The sequence below is a fragment of the Manacus candei genome, unplaced genomic scaffold (assembly GCF_025592945.1).
Source record: "Manacus candei isolate 608988 ecotype Guabito, Panama unplaced genomic scaffold, ASM2559294v1 h1tg000049l, whole genome shotgun sequence".
NCBI classification, from domain to species: domain Eukaryota; kingdom Metazoa; phylum Chordata; class Aves; order Passeriformes; family Pipridae; genus Manacus; species Manacus candei.
Window position 1 is genome coordinate 4136236 of NW_026138097.1, and position 17486 is coordinate 4153721.

At 43.1% G+C, this 17486-nt stretch overlaps 1 protein-coding gene and 1 pseudogene across 8 annotated transcripts in view; one reads left to right on the forward strand and one right to left on the reverse strand.

The window, feature by feature from the left end:
* The window catches only part of LOC127476180 (solute carrier family 12 member 7-like), a 35229-nt pseudogene extending 31394 nt beyond the window's left edge, over positions 1–3835 (reverse strand).
* The window catches only part of LOC127476175 (uncharacterized), a 320718-nt gene that overhangs the window by 230367 nt on the left and 72865 nt on the right, over positions 1–17486 (forward strand). The window contains exon 3 of one of the 8 annotated variants that reach the window (XR_007906497.1): positions 11265–11309. The exons of the other annotated variants lie outside the window; for them this stretch is intronic. The gene's annotated coding sequence lies outside the window, so the exon portion shown is untranslated. Of the gene's footprint in view, positions 1–11264; positions 11310–17486 lie in introns of those variants that run through there. 8 annotated transcript variants of the gene reach the window in all.

Consider the following 17486-nt stretch of genomic DNA (forward strand, 5'->3'; position numbering starts at 1 on the left):
ATATTCAACAAGTTTTTTACAAAGGTAAAACCACAACATTTCATTTTCACTCGACTCTTTGAAAGCGAAAATAATAAGCAACTCTTACATCCTACATGCCAGCTTACCTCGTATATGTTCTAGGCTTTAAGGTATTTCAGCACTAAAATTTCTCAACAAAATTACTGTTAATTAAATTATGTATTTTTAACATACAGTTAAAAAAATCAAGAAGTTTCCCAATCTTAGTTTGAAAAGTTTAAACCCTCAAGCCGTTAAAAAAAAAAGACTAGACAAAACCCACACCCTCACCTTCAGTATTATTGACCTTTAGTGATTTTGTTAAGTGTCTACTTGTCTACTTCAGTTATAAAATGCAATGTCCAAAGTGTATTCTAAAGCCAGTGATCATATCATCAATGAGTCAACTGATGTATATTGAATGAAATTTTTTTTTTACAAGTTGTGGTTTTGCATATTTTTTGCATAACCAAAATGAAAATTGTCCCAACATTCCTGAACATTTTTATCAATTCTCCTTATTTATATATAAAAGACAGATTATATGTTTTTCATCCTCATTTTCACACAGGTCTCTTGCCTTATAAGCAATATAAAATGTCATCCTGTAACCCCTTCCCAAGCCATCTACATTAGCCATGTTTTCATGATCACTGTTATTACTAGCACTATTCCAAACACATGAAAACAAATGTTGCTTTTAAAGTATTCAGTGCATGAATCATAACTCATTTAAGTCAGAAAGGAGATTTTGTTTTATTATTGCAATAAAATCAACAATTTAGGGCTGTATAGTTATTTTTAACTGTTCTGAATGAAGAAATATTCCCTACCAGTGGTAATACTTGAAACGAGGTCTCCAGTTAGGAGTTCGTAAAAGTGTTTGAACTGCACAAGCCAGATTCACAAACATATAGCACATAAGGAAAAACCTGTTAAGAAAAAAAGAGCATTTTCCAGTAAGAAATTAACTTGACAGATTAAAACAGTGAACACAATCCAAAAAAGTGTAGGAAAGTGTCCATTCTCCTGTACGCTGTGTTCACAGTGACCAATAGAACATGACATAGATTAAGAATACTTATAGAATATTACACCTCAAAATATGGTATTAGCATAATATAGAGCCTCAAACAAATATTTCAGAGACAACGTAGCAAATAACTGACAATCATGGTGTATTGTTTTTGGCTGGGACAGAGTTACGTTTCTGCATAGTAGCTCATTTGGTGCTGTCATGGACAAATTCAGTAAAATAAAATTCAGTTCATATCCTAAAGTATTAAATGGTTTTGTCTGTCTCTACTAGATGCACGTGACCTAAAATAGCAGGAATGTTTATTTTAAAATCCTTTTTTCTTTTAAAGTTGAACATATTTTTATTAGTATTCAAGAACTCTGTCATGTAAAAAGTTTTTTGTGCGTAGAAAATTAGTTCCAGCCAGAACATTTTGTTGTTTCATATTATCTCCAGGATCAAACGAATATAATTTGTCAGAAAACAAAGTCTAGTATGTATTATTTAACCAAGAAAAATAATTACCTAGTTAATTTAAAAATAAAATACTATTTAACTTAAGAACACAAATCACTGCATTCATACTTACATTGAAAGAATTGGTGCTACACTGTCCAATGAAGCTATCAAAATTCCTATTTCACAAATACCAGCAGTGAGGAGCAGAGCCCAAGTTGGTTCTCCATTTGCTTTTCCATGACCAAATATCTAGTTCAATTCAAGTAAACAGTAAGATTAGGGAAAGCTGTTCATTATATAGTTATGAACTATGGTGCAGACTGTGAATTAACTAACTAACTTACTTCTAACAGGAACTAAAAGTAGTCATTAGTTACAAAGGAAAATAACGCAATCTATACTATGAAAAGCCAAAACTAAAATTGCAAAACACCCCATTTCCAATATGAAATATGCTTACTGAAGTAAGCAATGACTACCTAACATTAACATCCTATTACAGCTGCTGTTGAAATATTCTTCAGTAAATTAAAATCCATATGCATGAGAGATTTATGCTTAGTAAACAGCTAACATAGTTGAGGGCAGTATTTTTTGTAACAGAGAGATTAGGTATCAATTCAGTACTTATGAATGTAATACTGACCTTTAAAGAGGACTCAGATAAGCCTGTGATCCTGCATAGAGCCCTACCAAAAATCATTTTGCTTGTGGTAATTTCCTTTGTGGGGAATTCCATCCAGCTATACTGGTGACAGATGGCAAAATGCTTTGCCTCAAGTTCCAGCTGTACTTATTCTCCTCCATACTCCTCCGTTCAATTACAGAGATGAAGCCCTAATTCATTCTCCATACTGTCTTCTTCCCTTAGCTGTCATCCATCAATTTTCCTACCATAACATTAAAATTCCCTTTTTTTTCTGCTCATGTTTCAAGTCCTTTGGTTTATTTTTTTTTAAATATGTCATACTCTTGTTCCTGTATTAATCTCCTTGAACTCATTTCCCTGACTGTCCATGCAGCAGCCATATCGCTCCAAAACTGCAAGCACACCTCGAGTCTGAAATCCCTCTTTAAACAGCCTGTTTCTCTTCGATTCCCTTTCTCTCACTTTCCAAACTACAATTTTTTTCCTTCCAGTTTTCACTCCTTTCAAATCTAACCATGATAAGGTGCAATCATACTGTCATCCTCTCAGTACCAAATTTTTACTTCAGGCAAAAGTGAATTTTTTTGCTTGTCGCTCTTAATACTACCCAGCATTTACAACTTATCACATTACAACCCCTTTCCACTGACAAGTCGAACTCCACCACCATTCAGTCCTCCCAGCCAAGCATATTTAGTGTATTTACTTCCTGTTACAGATACAGAGTCTTGCAAGTCTTGAGGTAAGCTTTCAAACTCCAAACTTCACCGCAAAGATCACAGCTTTGCTCTCTTAGGCACTATTTTTTTTTTAGTTTTATTTATTTATTTTCCACTCATGTCTAGTTGTCTAGGTTTTACAGAAGCAGCCCAGCAAGAATTCTCTCCTCCTCTTTTGTTTGCCAGCTCCCTTACTTCAAGAAAAATCTGATTTATTTCTTTTTAAAACATGCACAGAGATGTTGGAACAATCTTGATGTTTGGAGTCATGGGGATAGAATTCTATTGTTACATTTTTGTTGACTTTATTTAGCTTATAAAAATGAATAAAAACTAGAATTGTATCTATGATACGAGAAGTATTATGCAGTTCCACAGGGAGATGAGATCAATTCTTTCACAAATACAAGCTGTAAACACAGTCAGGAGTCTAGAAGTTCAGTTGTTAGTTGCTTCTTAGTTAATTTATTTCTATTTACAGAAGTCTTATATTCTCAGTTTATAACCAGTTTTATGTGTAAAACCAAATATAATTAAATTGCATTGCACAAAAATATTGAAGCTCAAACTTTGCCCTACAATAGCCTGATCTATTATTGTACACAAACAGAAGCAAGTTCCAAATCTTTTCCTCACAGTTCTATAAAAACAGTAGAAATTATGCCTCTTTTTTTTTGTCAAAATAGAAGCCACATTTGAAGCACTGTGAAGACAAAAACAAATCTCACTTGAATAAACGGTACAATGCCATCTCTTGCAATGGCCTGCAATAGACGGGGTGCACCAGTGAGACTCTGGAGACCAGCACCACACGTTGAAAAGAACGAACCAATCACAATAACCCATGGAGAAGGCCAGGCCAGTGTACCAACCACTAGATTTCCATTAACTGCTTCTCCAAACCTTAGGAAAGAACAGGGGAAACAAAAATAATTTTTAAAAAAATCACTAAGCATTAAAATAACTTTTACTACAGTTTCAGTGCCCACATTTCAATCTTTTTGGATAACAGAAATTTTAACAATAAACACCATGTTACAGTATGAAATATAGGATTTCCCAACCAAGCAATCTCTCTTTATTTTGCTTTTTCAAAGAAAATATAATAATTGCGTCACACTAGGTGTTGCCTCTAAGCAGACATGCAGCCATTATCAGGTATTTTGGCAAACTTTACAGAATTAACAGCAATAGCAGGAGTATGCACATATGTATCTTACAGATTCTTGTGACAGCTAGGAACTAGATTGTCTGTTCGATAAGTAATAAAAGTAACACAGGTATAGTCTGGGGCATAAGCAGACGATTCACAAAACAAAGTATTAGCCTTTCCTTTTAACAGGGTGATACTGACATACAAAGTAATCAGAGAAATTACTAGACACAACCATCTAGAGTTTTGCACATCTTCTGACTGTTGTGCTACCTGATGCAATTTTTAAATTACTATGGCAAATAAGTGGGTAGAAGTCTGGAGGAGGTGCTTTCATTAGTCTTGGGTATCCCATCTAATACTACCTCCCTGTTTTTATTTTTTTTTAGATACCTAACTTTATGCTATTTATGGAATAATTGAGTAAACTAAAAAACAGTAATTCCTCACTCACCCCCCTTTCGAACTGACGTTTTTGTTCTTGTAGTTCATCTTACTTTTGTTAGTAAGTAACCAAAATCCTTTTTAAGACTATTTATATTGCGATAGCATATTTTTTTTCCCAATGTTTTCAGATTTTTCAAAATAAAGCATCAGAGGAAAGGAAAAGTCTACAGACTAAGAAAAATTAAATGCTTTCTCTTTTCAGACCTGCTTTTAAAACAGGATCAAGAAACACAACAAAGTTAACATAGTAAGCCAGTGTTCAAATTATTGCATATGCCCAAGCTTGGATGCATGACTACATACTATTTTCAGCGGAGGGAAAAAAGTAAAATCACATCTTTAAAATTATAGGAGGAAAAGCTATGCTTCTATGATAACATTTATACAACTGCACATTTATTCTTAATTCAAATTCTAATGCTTGTGATTTAATTAGACACAAGGTAGGAATAACTTGAAGAGATGAAAGAAATACTGAAAGATGTACAACCTACTTTTTCCCATTGCAGACACAACCACCATAATGAAAAAAAAAGAAAAAAAAACAAACCAAAAAACAATCTTTAAACCAAACTAAAAATCCATACACTCGACTGTGCTGGTAGCACTGTACATGAAAGTTCACAGATTCAAAGCTCCTGCTACAATGCAACCTGTTCTAGTGATAGATCACAGTTTGCAAAATTCAAAACTCCCCTGCCCCAGTAAATTTCAAATATGTTACTTTCAAAAATGTGAGTTTATAGATACTACCTCTGCTTTAATTTCTAATTTCAGAAATCATTTACTATTTCTTAGGCAGTTTGATTCAGTTTTTATATTTACTTTGAAGAAAAACATATCAGACACTTTCACTGATGAAGCAGTATCATTTCAAAGTAAAAATCACCGAATCACAGAATGGGTCAGTTTGGAAGGGACCACAGTGGGTCATCTAGTCCAACTTCCCAGCTCAAGCAGGATTGTCCTAGAGCACATGACACAGGATTGTGACCAGACAGTTCTTGAATATTTCCAGTGAGGAAGACTCCACAACCTCTCTGGGCAATCTGTTTCAGTGCATGGTCACCCACACAGTAAAGAAGTTCTTCCTCATATTCATATGGAACTTCCTGAGCACCAGTTTCTGCCCGTTGCCTCTCATCCTATTGTTTGGCACTAACAAGAAGAGCCTGGCTCCATTTTCTTGGCACCTCTCCTTTAGATACTTATAGACATTGTGAGGTCCCCTCTCAGTTGTTTCTTTCAAGGGGGAACAGGCCCAGCTCACTCAGCCTTTTCTCATGGGAGAGATGCTCCAGTCCCTTGATCAACTTTGTAGCTCTCCACTGGACCTGCTCCAAAAGCTCCATGTCTCTCTTGTACTGAGGAGTCCAGAAATGGACACAGTACTCCAGATGTACCACATCAAAGCTGAGCAGAGGGGATAGATCACCTCCCTCAACCTTCTGGCAATGCTCTTCCGAATGCATCCCAGGATTCTGTTGGCCAAGGGCACACTTCCGGTTCACGGTTCACCCTCAGGTCCTTCTCTGCAGAAGCACCTTCCAGAAGTCAGCTCCTAGCCTGTACTGGTGCCTGGGGTTATTCCTCTTCAGGTGCAGGACCCTGCATTTGGTCTTGATGAATTTCAGAGGCTCTTCTCTGCCCATCTCTCCAACCTGTCAGGGTCCCTTTCAAGGGCCACGCAGTCCTCTGAAGTATCAGCCACTCCTCCCAGTTTTGTATCATCAGTGAACTTACTGAGGAGGCTCTCTACCCCTTCAACCACATCACTGATGAACAAGTTAAATAATACTGGGCCCAATACAGAACCATGGGGGACACCACTAGTGACAGGTCTCCAACTAGGCTCTGTGCCATTGATCATGACCCCTCTGTGATCTGCCATTCAGTCAGTTCTCAATCCATCACACTGTCCACTCATCTGACCCACATTTCTTGAGCTTGCCTATAAGGATGCTGTGAGATGCAGTTGTCAAAAGCCTATCATGATCCCTTGCTGCTTCTTGTACTAGTTTTGAATAGAATCCAGCTTTTAACTTATAGTTTTCCTTCTAGACTAATGAAATAAGTTGTCTCAGCATCAACTCCATCAACCTTCAAACAATAACCCAATGCCACTTCTTTATCACCAAAAGCAAACCTAGGCTTCAACAGAAAAGAGAACCAGACACCAGCAAGAAAGCAAATGTGAAATCCGACAACAGTTTCATCCTAATCAACTCAGCTTCTCCTAATGGAGAAATTTATCAAAATCTGGAGATTCTGTTCATACTAATCTCCATTATGTTTATTCCCTCATGCTTCATATTGCACCTTAAATGTCGTTAGGCAATTACATGGTTGAAAATTGACATGACTCTTGATCTAAAACTGATATTTTAAAGCAAGAGAGAGTCATACATTCAATGGGAGTTACAGGTTTGATGGTGCACTGCAGTCCCATAAACTCTTCTTGTTGTGTAACAAATTTTTTTCTTGTCTTTGTCCCTCAGGAGCATATTCTCTCTAAGTAATACCAGCCCTCTTATCCCTACCCATCAGCTCTGCAAATACTAGTTACAATTTTCTTTATCAAGAACATTTTATTAGGCTGGTTCCACTTCAGACATGTAGTTGCAGTTATGTTTTGTGGATGTATATCTATTTGCATGCACAATTTCAATATGTCTAATTCAAAAATGTATATCTCTGATCGCCAGGCTTCATCTGCTATTAACTCTCTAGGGTGGTTTCCTGACACTGTGGCATACCTTGATAATGTAGCTTTATTAACTGTTATTTTGAATGGTCTCTTAGAGAACTTGTATTCTGATGGAGAATGAATAAGGCAATTGTTTGCCTTAAAACTCTGGGTATAGTGTTAAACATTGCTGCTTTAGCAGCCTTTCAGTTTCTGTCAGTCATTGACTGTGGCGTCTCAGGATATGATTTTGTGTGCATTTGTATAGAAATCATAGCTTTTGTAACTCACAGGAACTAACCAGAACGCATTTCAAACAACAGGTAAGGGTTAACAACATCTCAAGGAAATTCACTTTCAAAACAGGTTATCAACTTCATGCATAATAAGCACAATCATAACATCAAAGGATTGTTTTAGAATTTTCCCAAGGTAATGACAATCAGTCCAGAACTATACAGAAGCTTAGTTCATGGCTTGTAGTTTTCTTACTGTTCCGTGGCAGGATTTTTTTAAGTCTATTGCAGCATATTGAGTTTTCCTAGATGCATGTGAGAAGACCCTGAGGCCTTTCACTGGTTCAGTTTTGCATCTAGTGTGGTTTTTAAAGGTAAACTGTTGATTTCTGCCCCAATCTGTGCTTAAGGAGATGGATTAAAATATTACCACTAAAACTTGCCAGGGCATCTTGAAATCTGGTGTCCTCAGCTGTCATCCTATCCAAATTGTCCTTTCAAAGCTGGAATGTTGATAAAGGCAGGATTTCTTCCATCCAGTTCTTCAGTCGTGCTCTGCCCTAAATGACAAGCTTACAAACTCAATAGCAACTTACACAGATTTAGGTGGTGAGGTATGACAGAAGAGGCTGTTTTAGAACCAACAGCGGGCTTCTCTCAGTTTGATCCCACTGAAACAAAGCTGCAATGCTTCATACCTGCTGGAAACAAAAACTAGGCAGATTTGCCTGTCAGGATCTCTCTTGTTTTCTTTGCTTTTCGTTACCTTGGTATAATTTTCTACCATTTGGTTTGCCTCTGCAGTTAGCAATTTGTCAGACTTTAAGTTGGAGTTCTCCCCTAGCAACACAAAGAGAGGGCAACTGGTAGCCGCCTGAGGTTCCTGCAACTCGTGTAAATACAAATGTTTTTTACTTCGAGCTGTGTCACCTGTGTAGAGCTTTTTTGCTGTGTTGTCTTGTCCATGGCAAGTCCAGAGTTGTGGTTATTGGATTCTTCCTGAAACAACCTGAAGATCTGCACCTTGGGCAGTTTTGGTTAAAACAGCAGAAACAATTAGCAGTTCATTTCTTGTGGCATTGGTTATTAATGTGTCCTCTGCATAATGGTGTATTATGGCTGCCTGATACTTCATCGAGGTATTTTGCATCCCTTGAGGAAAGGCAGCCGAGCACTGAGTTTGGATAGATTGTGCACTGCTTAAAACCATGATGGAAAAGAGGGGTTTATGGGCATCCTCAGGGTGACAGAGAATGGTAAAGAAATGGTTTTTTGAATCAGTTACCACCTGTGACCAATTTGCTAGAAGCCTTATGGGTAGAGGCAGTCCAATCGGCAAGGCTTCTGCATGTTTTTTGACTGCATGTTCTGCTGTTGACATCTGTAATGTTTTCTACCTGTCACCTTTCTTTGAGGTACAGGGTAAGTGGTTATTTTGGGGGCTGGTTACTGGTATATTGTGGCTTGTCTTAAGTAGGTTTCTCTTTTGCACATGAAAAGTAGTGCTAAAAAAGAGTACAGCTAGTAATGCTATTACAAGCAATACAATGCTTGCAGCATATCTTTTGTTTTGCGTATGGCACCCTTGGTACAACTGAGTCATTTCTCTGCTGCTAGGGTGTTTGTGGAATGTTGCAATTAGGGGCTTCCAGGGGCAATCCTCCTGAGAGTGATCCATTTCTCCTCAACTAAAACAACTAGCTGTGTGTCTGACTTCCTTGTGTATTCTCATCTGGGCATCTAAAGCTGCAGCTAGAGAGGCAGGTAGTTGCTTCTCAAGGCAAGTTTCTTGATAGGGTTGTACCAGCTCAGTAAAGTCACAGTTCTCCCTTGCAGGAGGGCTCTGCAAAGCTCTTGCATTTTCTCTTTCAAAAGCTAAATGCTTGCACAGCATCTCTCTGGCTTCATTGTATTCAATTTGCTTGTTCAGAGTCGACTGCAGCTGGTCCAAACATCTTAAATTTGTATAACTTTGTAACTCTTTACTGTTGGATAGGTAATCAATTTGATCAGTAGTGAGAAGGTTTTCCATAACTTTTAGGGCTTGCCTGGCTATCTCTCTATGGTATTTTGATTGTGAATCTAAATTACAATTTGCTTTCCCGCCTGATTGATGTGCCGTGGTGTCTGTTTGTAGGTATTTAATACGAACAGAGCAATTTTTCTGGAAATCAGCTAATCAGACCGTATATTGGGTGTTACTGAGAACTAGTTTTGTCAGTTCTTTCCAGTCATATGTGGTGAGGGGATAGGTGTGACTCAATGCCTCCAAATATTTAAAAATATTGGTTAAGGACAGACCAGAACCTCTTATCAATTGCCTCAGGTTCTCTGTGGCCTCATACAAGGCCTGACTCTGAGGGGGATGGCTTTGGCTCATATCGTCTGGGCATGCCTGAATAATATTCAGGTTTTCCATTCGAAAACCCCTGTCCAGACATTGCTCCCACATGTTAGCTGACTTCTCCCCCTGTACCCTATTGATCCCTCCCTTTGGAACCATGTTTGGCTCTTTCTCCCCCTCCTTCTCCCCTTCCTTCTCCCCCTCCCCCCATTTCTCCGATAGGGTCGCAGTGCAGTTCTACCTTTTCCACGTGGCTTTCGGACGCAGCGTGGTTTCAGCAGGGACAGCGGGCGAACGCGGGCGATGTTAAGGCGGCACTGGGCTCCGTTAAGCGGATACTCCCGGCGTGGACCCCTGCTGCGGCGCAGGAGGAGGCCAGCACACGTGTTTGCTCGGTCTTTTCCCCGGTACTTCCAAACTTCGGTTTTAGTAGTTGCTAGACAACAGGCACTAGGTGCCAGGCCGGTGCTGCAGCGGGCACGGAGCTCTGCGCTTTCTGCTAGGCAGAAAGGGAATGCGGGGGTCGTGCGGTGGGGCTGGGATGGTACGGGAGACAGCGAAACCGCTTCTTGCACGTGATCCAGCGCAGTCGGCAGCAGAATGCCGCTTTTACCAGATGACCGACATTCAGGGGACCAACAGGCTTTTCCCTGACGATCTTAAGGTGCTCCGCGGCTCGGGTCTCCGAGCTGCAGGCACGTCTCGCCCAGGGAGCAGTCTTAGGCGTGCGGGGTGCATCCCACTCAAGACTCACCGCTTTTGATGTTGCGTTGACCCTCTCCGCTCTCTCCGGTTGCCTGCTCTGACCTCTCGCCTACTTCCTTAACTCTTTCTCCTCTTCTTCCGTGCACTATCTAATATTTTTCGAGCTCGCTAAACTAACTGTCCATCTCTTAGATGCGACTAAGACCACGGGGTTTATTGACGTCAGGGTTTTTTGTGGTAAAGTCTCCCGTCTCCAAAAATTGAGAGGATCCCGGAGACACCAGCTGATCTCCTGATCCAGGATAGATATCTTACTTAATATAAACTAAAATTGTCCCTTTTGGATCGCCATATGTTGCGGTTAGGCCCTTGTATAACAAGAAATGAATGATGCTCCTCGTGGATGGTGAGACAAAGAGGATTTATTCAAACTCGCGCGCTCTTTTATCCTTACATATCATGTGACTTTCTTAACCCACCAGTTTACTAACTCTGGGGCATGCTCCTTGGGCTCCGTACCTGGGCACATCCTCTGTGCCACCTTAGCCATGCCTCCTACAGTTGCTTAGCAACCCTTTGGTACACTAAAATGGATTAACATTAATATTAAGCAGTTACTCCCTATGAAATAGGAAAATTCTCACGTCAAGCATCTCACACTAATCCATAAAAGAGTAAAGGCACATATTGAAACACGTACTAAGTTTAAACAAAAGGGGGGAGAACTGGTGTAACCTGCAAGAACATCTGTAAAAACCTATGTATGTTATCAATTTTTGAGTTGTGACAGTGCTGAAAGAAGCAGGTCTGAAAAGCAGCACACACCTCAGGCGTTTGTTTCTTCCAAGTTGCTAATCATAGTAAGATTTGATTTCAGGACGATGGATGAGATTCCTAGGTTTGTGACATGGAAAGAAAGTTATGCCTAAAAGTTATAAGAAAAAACTCCAACAGGTTTCTTCCAGGTGTGAAAAACCCTATTGAAATATGTGACCACAGCAGCAAGAACCAGTGCAACGCAGAAGTTTGGAAAAGAGTTATGTTATGTTTCAAGTTTACATTAGAAAATGACCAACGTGGTGAAAAGCAATCTCTGGAATGTGCGTGGGTGTGTGTGTTCGTGTGTGTGTTCAGTGTATGGTGGCCACCAACGTATGTATGAGTGTGTGACTGAAAATAGTTGTTAGACTGGTCAAATAATAAAAGACAAACACCCCACAAAATAACACTACCTCAGCCACAGGTCGCTTTTAAGAAATTGTCGTTTGCTAAGATTACCCTGTTCTTAAATAAAGTTGAATTCCCCAGTTATAAAACCCCTCAGATTAATAAAGTTATAAGTTTATACACAGTTAAGTTAAGCCCCAAGTTAATATAGTAATGATCCAAGTTGCACTACCCTATAGGAATATAAGAAGGTTTTAAAAAGGTTTACATTAGAGTTAAGACACTGAGCAAGCACTGTGCTAGATCACTGCGAAGCTTAGTAGTTTTATAATGTTCTGATTGTTAAAATTGTTGTTTGCATTGTTGTCTGCATTTTTGTTCATACTGTTTTTGTGACTTCTTAATATAATTAGAAGAGGGGATGTGTAGGAGGCGTGGCTAAGGTGGCCCAGAGGATGTGCCCAGGTACAGAGCCCAAGGAGCATGCCCCAGAGTTAGTAAACTGGTTGGTTAAGAAAGTCACATGATATGTAAGGATAAAAGAGCGCGCGAGTTTGAATAAATCCTCTTTGTCTCACCATCCACGAGGAGCATCATTCATTCCTTGTTATACAAGGGCCTAACCGCTACAATGAACTGTCTGTCTGGCTGTGTGCAAGGGAAGGACTCCTGTGTCTGAAAACCATTGAGTGACGGAGCAGTGAGCCCCCGCCAGGGCACCACTGACTCTTGGTGTACTGGCCATCCACCACGACCCAGAGGCCATTTTCCAGCACTGCTATGCAGCATGTCATTCCCAGTCTGTCCGTACAACCGAGGTTGCCCCATCCCAGCGACAGAATCTGACACGTCCCCTTGTTGAACTTCCTCTGGTGGATGATTGCGCAAACCTCTAATTTGAGGTCTCTCTGCACTGCCTCCCTCTTCCATGAGACCCTAGAGTGTCACAATGCCCCTTTGATTCCAGGGGAATCTGCAGTGTTCCAGGTTCTACGTGAAGCCCCATATTGTCACAACGGCACTAAAATGAGAGAGGATCTCCTTTCTAAACGACTTAGTACATCAGAAGTTTTATCTTAGATAAAAATGATATCCTAATTCTTTTAAGACTTCTGTTATTTTTAGGAGAGAGAATCTAGATAACACGTGGAAACTAACAGAGAGTATATCGTATGCCCATCTTCAAGAAATTAGCTTACGTGCCTCAGAAATCTTCTTTAATAAGAGATTGTTCTGTTAAGACCAATTTGCTTAAAAAATTAAACATTGTTTAAGCAAACGGGAAGTTCTAAGACACATGTCTTGGTCCTAGAACATTTAATTTAGGAGTGAGAGGTCAGATAGATCAATCAGAGATGCTACGAGGCCTGATTAGCGAGAAGACCACTCTCCAAACATGACTGCCCCCTGAAGAAATGGACGCTAGATAGAAGTCTTGCTTCACGAATAAAACCCAAGATGCTATATGACGTCAAAATCATAACCTAATTCTCGACTGCTTGTGAAGGGGGGCGGGGTCTTTCAAACATCACTGTATTTATATTCTGAAATTTATACTAGATCTTTGATCCATGCATGGCAGAGTACCCCATGTATCCCCAGCTGACATATTAAAGAAATGTTCGATCCAATGGTTTCTGGTCATTGGGTTTAATTCTTTTTTTCCCCTCTTTGGTTCCATGAAATTCCAAAGATATCTTAGGCTTTGTTTAATACCATGTAGTCCCGCCTCTGAGTGCCCCTCAGCCTGCTGCAGATGTACTGCTTCCTGCACATCCAGTTCAGATATGACAGGCTGTTCCCTGGTCCTCTGAGCAAGAGGAGAAGGAGGAGGGACACAGAAGAGCTCTCCTCACGGAGGTTGCATCTCCATGAAATTCAAAGCAGGTGGGAGATGCCATGCCACATCCAAGCTTTCTCTGCGGAAAGTTCCACTCCCATGCACTGCCTCGCCGTATCACTGGTGCCACAGCCCCCGACAGAAGCAAATGTGGTCTTTTTTTCGCTAGCAGAGTTGCTCCTGCTTCCAGCAGGGATGGTGGCAAAGACAGACCAGGAGAGGTTGAGCAGGGGTGCTGAACCCGAAGGGATGTTCTGCCTCTCATGCCCCTCGATCATTCTCAAAGGCGTGTGCCCTGGAGGACAATTCAGGATTCTCCCCGGGCCAGCAAAAGAGAGATGAGTGGGAAGAGATGACGGCCACGAAAAAAGGTCATGGTCTGTCGCCTCGGTGGTGCAGAGTTCCGATTGCCGCCCCGCTGCTACCGGTCTCACCTGCCCTCCGCATCCAGCCCGCACCTGACGAGCACAGTGCCGGGGCGGAGCTGGTGGAGGACGGCAGGGTAGAGAGAAGAGGCGGAGAGGAGGGTGTCCGGTTTGAAGAGAGAGCCGGGGCTGTCGGGGGCCGTGAGAAGCCGGGTGGCGGATCGGCGGATGCGGCGTTTGGGGAAGCGGGGCTGGCGGCACTGGCCGCTGTTCTACTCGTTGCGCAGGGCTGGCGACCGGGGATAGTGGGAGCCGCCGTTAAGTTACACGTGCAAGTCCCTCGAGGCTGCCGTCCTGCCTGGCAGGTTCTTAACAGAGCTCAGTCTCCGAAGTATCCTCCCTCTGCTCCATAAAGCATTCTTTCGGAACACTCACAGCTCTTATTATTTTCCCTTACTTTACTTTATTCTCTGTCCTTCAGAGAACTCCTGCAGACCGTGTTCTTTGTAGTAGTGAAACGTCCTTTTTTCCTAGAGGCGTTACTTTGCTCCACTGTAGAAGCAATTAACCGACTTTTTTATTTCTAAGATAAACCCCTGAAAACTCCAAACACGACTGTGTCAATGAATCCGTGTCTGCCAGGGCGCAGGAATACAGAGCCGTGTCCCAATCACTGGGCCCGGAGAGCCAGACGAAGGTCCAAGGGCCATCTCTCGGCAACGACGGCCGCCCCGCTGGTTCCGGCAGCTCGCTGGACCCTTTAGCAGCGCGTGCGAGGAGTTCAGGGCTGTGGCCCGGGAGCCGCTGATAGAAAGGGATAAAATCGCCGATTTGTAATTTGGCGTGTGATCACTTCATGTTTGAGCCCTTGATGGTGATTTCACTGCCCTCCGCGGTCTCTACCAATTGGTCCTGTTGCACCTGGGCTCTGCCTGCAGACACTGGCGGGGAGATAAAGAAGAAAAGTTGTCAGAATTGCTTTTTGCACTGGATGTTTTTTCCCAGAAGAAAGGGCACAGAAACAGTCAGGACCAGACAGAGAAAAATTTTAGGTGAATGTCAAGGCGTGCAGCAATGGACGTGTCCATTAGAATTTGCTGGAGGGATGAGTGCGGGAAAGAGAGTTGGATTACTGGAGTCACTGAAGAATGGAAAGCTGTGGGACTATAAGCAAAGCAAGAGAGAAAGGAAAGTAGGAAAGAGAAGGACGGACTGCAGGAATTCTCTGAAGGACAGAGAGTAAAGCAAGGAAACAGGAACTGCTCGACAAAGAAAAGACCGCTGTGTTTTCCGAGGGAACGCTTTATGGAGCAGAGGGAGGGACGGCCGGGAGGCTAGTTGGGAGACTGAGCTCTCTTAAGAACATGCGAGGCAGGACACCAGCCCCGAGGGACCTGCATGGCCACCCCAGTCGCTGTCCCTATGGTCCCCAGACGCCAGCCTTGTGCACCGAGCAGAACGGCGGCCAGCGCCGCCAGTCCCGCTCTCCGCCAGAGCCGCATGCACCGATCCACCGCCCGACCTCTCTCTACCCCCGACAGCCCCGTCTCTCTGCTACGGTGGGGCCGCCTCCTCTCTACCTCTTCTCCCTTCTTCTCCCTCCCCGGTCCTCCTCGTCCAACTCTGCCCGCGTGCTGTGCCGGGCGCCAGCGATTCTCGGACTCTCGTCCGGTGGGGGCTGGATGCGGATGGCAGGCAGCAGCAGCGGTATCGTGGTGGCGGTCGGGGCTCTTCACAGCGGTGGCGGGACCGGGTTAGGTAGGAGGGGTGAGGATTGGTATCGAGGTGTTCAAGATTGACAGACCATGAGCTTTTTTCTCCCGCAATATCTCTTCCCTCTCATCTTCTGATGTACTAAGTCATTTAGAAAGGAGATCCTCTCTCATTTTAGTGCCATTCTGACAATATGGGGCTTCACAACTCAGCCCTTGTGGAGTGCCGCATTCTCTGCCACTATCTGAGAAGCCCCACAGCCTGAGGGATGGGTACGGGGAGCTCTGACCACGGAAGCACGTCCCAGAGCTGCATCCAGGGGCTTTGCCAGGGTTTAGTACCGTAAATTCGAAGTGACAACGAGACCTTCTTTGTCCCACATAACTTCAAGGCTCCCCCAGGGTGGCTGATGGCAATTGTACTTGTTCAGGGTCATCTCCCTACAGCGACCCCAGGTGTGTGCTCAAGACTTGCCTCTTCAATGCAAATTCTCACTAGTCCTTCTGTGTGTGCACATGGGATCACACCCTTCCCTGGTGGTCCTTCATGTCCTTCTACTGAGTTGACAGAGATGGGAAAGAGAATGAAACTTTTGGCTCTGCCTCTAAGAGCCCGTCAACCTTCTGTAGACGTGCTGGTTCCAGCACATCCAGTTCAGATATGACAAGCTGTTCCCTGGTCCTCTGAGCAAGAGGAGCAGGAGGAGGGAGACAGAAGAACTCTCCTCAGAGAGGCTGCATCACCATGAAGTGCAAAGAAGTTCGGAGGTGCTATGCCACGTCCAAGGATTCTCTGGGGATGGTACTTCTCACATGCACTGCCTCGCCGTAGACCTGTCCCGGGGAGAATCCCTGCTGGTAACAGGAGCACTTCTGCTGGTGACAAATACCACCTGGGCTTTTGCAAGGGCCTGTGGCACCAGTGTTGCGGCGAGGCATATCTGAACTGGATGTGCTGGAAGCAGCACATTTGCAGCAGGTTGACGGGCACATTGAGGCACAGCCAAAAGGTTCATTCTCCATCCCATCGCTCTCAACTCAGTAGAAGGACATGAAGGATCACCAGGGAAGGGCGTGGCCCATTCCCCTGTGCACTGGCTTCTCATCGAGGCCACAGAATTTCTTTAGTCTTCCCTGGAGAGACACGGAAGGACTAAACAGGGTGCCCCTCTTTGCATTGAAGAGACAACTCTTGAGCACACACCTGGTGGTGGCGTGGGTAGATGACCCTGAGCAAGTACAATTGCCAGTAGCCTCCTGGGGGAGCCTTGAAGTTATGTGGGACAAAAAGTATCTCGGTTTCCCTTTGAATTTACAGTATTGAACCCCGGCAAAGCCCCTGGATGCAGCTCTGGGATGTGCTTCCGTGGTCAGAGCTCCCCGTGCCCATCCCTCAGGTCGTGGGTCTTCTCAGATAGGGGCAGAGCATGCGGCACTCAACAAGAACTGAGCTGTATCCAGGCTCCGGGTGTGGCAGCAGGAGCCCCAGGAGATACTGCCCCTGCTGCCATGAACAGTAGGAGGTGTGGTTAAGGTGGCACAGAGGATGTGCCCAGGTACAGAGCCCAAGGAGCATGCCCCAGAGTTAGTAAACTGGTTGGTTAAGAAAGTCACATGATATGTAAGGATAGAAGAGCGCGCGAGTTTGAATAAATTCTCTTTGTCTCACCATCCACGAGGAGCATCATTCATTCCTTGTTATACAAGGGCCTCACCGCTACATATGGCGCCTGAACAGGGACATTTTTAGCTTATATTAAGCAAGATATCTATCCTGGATCAGGAGATCAGCTGGTGTCTCCGGGATCGTCTCAATTTTCGGAGACGGGGGACTTTACCACAAAAAACCCTGACGTCAATAAACCCCGTAGTCTTAGTAGCATCTAAGAGACGGACAGTTAGTTTAGTGAGCTCGAAAAATATTAGATAGTGCACGGAAGAAGAGAAGAATGAGTTAGGAAGTAGGCGAGAGATCAGAGCAGGCAA